The 5,836-nt window shown below is 45.9% G+C and overlaps 1 pseudogene across 1 annotated transcript; it reads left to right on the top strand.

Annotated features, from left to right (window-relative positions):
• Positions 1–656: 656 nt before the first annotated feature.
• Positions 657–1,161, top strand: LOC308252866 (large ribosomal subunit protein uL11-like; annotated as a pseudogene). Its single transcript has one exon. The product of its transcript is annotated as a large ribosomal subunit protein uL11-like (transcript).
• Positions 1,162–5,836: the final 4,675 nt, after the last annotated feature.

The following is a 5,836-nucleotide window of genomic DNA, read 5'->3' as shown; positions in this document are numbered from 1 at the left end:
TCTCTTGGAGTATGTATAACAATGTAATCTTTGACCCCCTGATTGTGTCTCTTTTTTGTCTGCAAATCCCATGAGGGCAGCATTTGTACTGTGTCTAACTTTGTACTCCCTGCACCTATGGTAGCACATCTGGCACAGAGATGTTCAATAAACACTAAATGAAAGCTTGAACTAAGAGCATACATCACCTTTCAGCCTCACAAACTGTGAGGTGGTTACTGTTTGTATAGTCTATTCACTTCTCCCATTTTATGGACAAAACACTTTCAAATGGTTACTGGGAAAGCAAGGACTATTAAGTAGCAAACTTGAAAAGAATTATACCTTTGGTATAGTAATTTCACCTCTAGAAATCTATCCTAAATAAATAATCAGAGGCAGGAACATTTTATTCACCAAGATGTTCATCACCAAGTAAGTTACGCAGGAAAAAAAAAAAAACCTGGAAAAAATAGAGAAATAAACATTCAGAATTATGGTGCATTCAATTGGACATTATACTGCCATTATATGTTATGTTTTCCAAAGCATTTTTAATGGTTTGGGACAATGCTTATGTCTTGTTTAATAAAAAAGCTGGGTAGAGGAGGAGGCTCAAGTGCAACTTTCTTTGGCCCTCCTGAATCCGGGTTCATCAAACACCAGCCACCTCCACCATGCCGCCGACGTCTGACCCCAAGGAGATCAAACTCATATATCTGAGGTGCACTGGTGGGGAAATGGGTGCCACATCTGCCCGGGCCTCCAAGATTGGGCCCCCTGGGCCTGTCTCCCAAAAAGTTAGTGATGACATTGTCAAAGCAACCAGTGATTGGAAAGGAATGAGGATTACAGTGAAACTGACCATTCAGAACAGACAGGCCCCGATTGAGGTGGTGCCTTCTGCCTCTGCCCTGATCATCCAAGCCCTCAAAGAACCGCCAAGAGACAGAAAGAAGCAAAAAAACAAAACACATTAAGCACAGTGGAAATACCACTTTTGATAAGATTGTCAGCATTGCCTGACAGATGCAGCACCGACCTCTAGCTAGAGAACTCTCTGGAACCATTAAAGAGATCCTGGGGACTGCCCTGTCTGTGGACGGCAGTGTTGACGGCCGCCACCCTCATGATATCACAGGTAACATCAACGGTGGTTCTATGCAATGCCCGGCTAGTTAAGAACTACAAAGGAAAATGTTTCAATTAAAGATTATTTGACAACCAAAATTAAATTAAAAAGCTGGGTAGAAAACTAGCAAATATTACAGAATCTTAAATTATAAAGAAAAAAAATCCTTAGAAATAGGAAAAAAGACTTGAAAGAAACATACCAAAATGAACTCTTCAGTAATTATATCTTGGGTGATTTTGTTTTGTTTCATTTGTTACCACTTTTGGTATTTACTAAATTTTCTACAATGATCATTTTATTTTTACAGTCAGAAATACAAAAAAAAAAATTAGAGATTCGGGCTGTGTGAGACTTTAATGAACATCTTTTGTTCTATTTGTGTAGCACCACCCCTCCTCCTTCCGGTGAGAGTACATCAATTTTGGGGCACATATCCCTCTCCATTAAGAATGGCCTCATGATATGGACAAAGTAAACCCCAATCCTGGCTCCAATCATCGTATTCTATCTGGCTTTAATAACTGGTTCCAGATGGCATGTCACTTAAGCCAAGTCAGTGTTTTTATAGGAAACGTTCACAAGGGCAGAAGAGCTTTGCTTACATTGGTACTAATCCTATATAATAAAAGTTTAATATGCAAATTGACTGGTAGGCAGGGGGGGCGGGGCCAACTAGTGGGCAGCACCAGGCCAGCCAAGTTGGGTGCCAGCGGGCAGAGGGAGGGGACTGTGATCAAGGGGCAGTGGCAACCGGTGGCAGTGGAGGGGCATTCAGGGGGTGGGGCCAGCTGCTCGCCAGCCAGAACTATACCCCAATAGGCCCACTGGTTGCCTCCCGCAGAGGGAGGCCAGACTGCGGCTTAGGCCTGCTTCCTGAGGAGTGGGCCTAAGCCATCAGTCGGACATCCCCCAAGGGCTCCTGGACTGCAAGAGGGCGCAGGCCAGGCTGAGGGAACCCCCTCCCACTGAGTGCATGAATTTTCATGCACTGGGCCTCTAGTCTATATATATAAAAGGCTAATATGCTAAGTGTCCCTCCTTTCATCCGATTGGTTGCTATGATGTGCACTGACCACCAGGGGCAGACGCTCAACACAGGAGCTACTGAGTTGCAGTGACTCAGCAGCAGCAGGTCTTGGGTGATGCACCCCGAAACCAGAGAGGAGAAAGCCCGATTCCTCGCAGGGCCACGTGATTCCACCTTCGGCTATGGGTTATGTTGTTGTTGGGGCACTGTCGGCCTGAATCTGGTTTACTGCACACTTGCATTTGCATTCCACACCCTGTACTACAGCAACTTTGCAGAGTGCCCTCTTGCACTCCGGGACCCCTCTGGGAATGTCGGAGAGCTGGTTTCGGCCTGATCTCTACAGGCCATGCTGAGGGACCCCAACTGCCGGAGGGACCTCGCTCTCTCTGCAGATGCCTTTTGAGCCACGGTGCCACCTCAGGTGCAGCTGGCCCAGGAGGGACTGTGGGAGTTTGGTTCCAGGGCATGTCCCGCCCCACCGCCACCTTCTAATTAATTTCCTTTCAATGTGCATGAATCCGTGCACTAGGTTACTAGTGAGCTATAGGCCTAGAGCTGCTAAAGTGTACATAAGTATAGGGAAATAATACAGGAAAGTACAGAGATCGTTCTCCAACAATCCATGTGTACACACACACACACACAAACACACACCTTTCAAGGCCTGATGACCTTGAGTTCCTGAATCTAGGGAAGTCTGGAACACTATCATTCCTGGACTTTCCAGTTATAAGAGCTGACACATTTTAGGTTTCTTGTTTGTTTGCTTAAGTCAGTTTGAGCTAGGTTTCTACAAGTTCCAATTAAGAGTTAATATAATTAGCCATGGTTTGGCTCAATGGATAGAACATTGACCTGTGGACTGAAAGGTCCCCATTTGGGTTCTGGTCAAGGACGCATCCCTGGATTCCAGGCTCCATTCCCAGTAGGGGGCATGTGGGAGGCAGCCAATCAGTGATTCTCTCTCATCATTGATGTTTTTATCTCTCTCTCCCTCTCCCTTCCACTCTGAAGCAAATAAAAAAATATTTTTTTTAAAAAAGAATTAATACAGTTATGAAAATAAAAAAATATAAGGTATAATTCAAGAAAGGGTCCAGAGCTACCACAAAACAGAATACAGAACTGGGCCTACACACCCTACCTGAGATATAAAACATTTCCATCATTGCAAATGTTTCTGTTGGACATGATCTAAAATATTTCATTCCCATAGCAGTTCACTCATAGTGCCTTCTAGATGCCTTCTTTTAGTACATAGTGGCAGGGAGTATTATTAAAAATAGCTACTAACCCTAAAGGCACAGGGACTTGAGGCCCTCTCCTGGACCTGGCACTAAACCTTTATGGATCTGAGATTTGGGGTATCTCAAGAAAGGGGTTGGAGTGAGGGGGCACTTAGATATTAGGGGAATGGCATTTTTCCAATAAGTACCCAAGGATTTTCATATTCTAACCAATATGGCTAACTTGGTGTGTACTGGCTGCACCTAAGTCCTGTTAGCAGATATTATTAGTTTCTTGTTTGGGTAACTGTCCCCCCCCCACCTCCCCCAGTGTGATCCTCTAGGGAGGAACGTTGTTTTATAATTGTTGTAGGTCTTGTGCCTACCTAGGTGCTCAATAGATGTTTGTTGAATGGTGAATATGAAAGACAGTCCAGCATTGTTTCATTCCCTATTCTGGTATTTTTTCTGATAGTTTCCTGCCTGGAATTAAATTGCAATATGGTCTCTTTTCACCCACTTTTCTGAAAAGACTTTTTATCCTTTCCAATATCAGTTGATTGAAGAAGAAAATTGTAAATTTTCTCTCTCAGGCATATTGTTGATATTTTAACTCATAGTGATATTTTTTTCTCACTACAAAATGGATTTTAGAAATAAATCAAGATCCCAGAAACTTATGATTGCTTTGAGTGGTAGCTTTTATCTCTGCCATCCTAAGAGATATGGTCCAATGGCCCAGAACACAAACAGAGAACTTTGAATTTCAGTTCTCCCACAGCTGTATGATTTGAACCATTTGCTAGGACATTGGGGTGTGGGTTCCCACACTTGACTGTAAAGACTGTGGTAGGGCCCACATTTATCTATTAACAATGGTACCTTCAGTGCCTAGTGCCTCCTTGTTCACAGTAGAAACTGAAATACTTATTAAATAAATAAATTTATATAGAAGCAATCATACATATTGACCAAGTAGAGACAATTTTTAAGCGATTAGCTTTAAAAATGATTTCTCTTAAACAATTTTTGTCCTATCAACATCAAACAGGAGAGCTTTCAATATTAAAGTGGCGGGGGGGAAGGCCGGTTAGTTTTAATTTTTGGATGCTACTTTAGAGAAGAATTTAGGTGTATCGAAATTATTCAATTGCTTTTTCAGATGGCACCTTCCATTTATTTTCCATTCTCAAGCTCTCTGGAGGGATGTTTTACTTGTTTATTAGACTGCATTGGGAAAGTTCATTAGACCTGAAGTCAGTCTTAAAATGCCTTGGTTTCCCCTCTGTTAGCTGTGGGACTAAAATAATAAACGTACCTGCTCTACTTCATAAAGCTGTTACAAGCATGAAATATTATTCAGCGTAAGAAGAAACTAGAAAACGCTGTACAGATACTGTTGTCACCTTGGATAAAACACTGCCTAGGCAGTGGAACCTGGCTAAGAGAATCATTTTACTATAATTTTGCTCTTGGTACAATCTAGGGCAGTTGAGAGGAACCCTGAGATCCCCACCCCTCTAACAGTAGCAGTCAAATAGAGAGGCAAAGAAAGTGTACGCGGAAGGAGATTGGGGGGGGGGGGAGAGAGATAGAGAGAGGGGGGGGGAGAGAGAGAGAGAGAGAGAGAGAGAGAGAGAGAGAGAGAGAGAGAGAGAGAGAGAGAGAGACGCCCAGAGGGCTTAGCAAAGACTTTAGTGCAAAAGGGCTTAAAAACGCAGGCTCCCAGAACAAACTTCACGAGGCCCCCCTCCCTACTCCAAAGCCCGTCCCAAATAAGGCTCAGCAGGAGCTTGTTGGGCGGAGGCCACTCAGACCAATAGAAACCAACTGTGCTCCTACAGGTCAAGGAGCAGGTGGAGAAACTGAGCATAAAGAATCACGTACGCTCAGGCTCATCCTTTCATCGCGGTGCCAGGTGTCACTCTTGGTCCCCTTCGGCTAACAGGAATGGAGAAGAATATCGAGGCCCAGTTCCACCCCCTTCCCCAATCCAGTTCGGCCCCTGCACCACCTTTGCCGCCAGTAGCAAACAACCTTCTCCCTCGGGACAACGCTCGAGGGCCGGGCGGCCGACCTTTATTGTCTGGGGAGCACCTGCCAGGTGGCGGGCCCGTGTCCTAATAGGAGCTGGGTGCCCAGCTTCACAAAGCACCCCCTCGTCCGGGAACCGCCTCTGGCGGCCCGAGCACAGGGGAGGAGAGGTGGAGAGAAAGGGCTCGGGGTCGGGAGCGGGAAGCAAATGCCGGCGTGCCCTCCTCCTCCCCGCGGCCTCAGCCCCCGGGGTTTAAACGGGTCGAGAGAACTGGGGCCTGAGGGAGCGAGATCTGGGCGCGAGGGAGGGACGCTGGAAGGGCAGGCGAGGAGGGGCGCCGAGGAGGGGCGTGGCCGGCGCGCAGGGGGAGGGCTCTGGGAGGAGGGGCTGCTCTCCGCGCTCGCGGCTCTGGGGGCTCGGCTTTGCCGCGC

This window comes from Plecotus auritus, assembly GCF_963455305.1.
Source record: "Plecotus auritus genome assembly, chromosome: 1".
Lineage (NCBI taxonomy): Eukaryota > Metazoa > Chordata > Mammalia > Chiroptera > Vespertilionidae > Plecotus > Plecotus auritus.
Note: the sequence above shows the minus strand (reverse complement) of the source record. Positions and strands in the feature narration are given on the sequence as shown.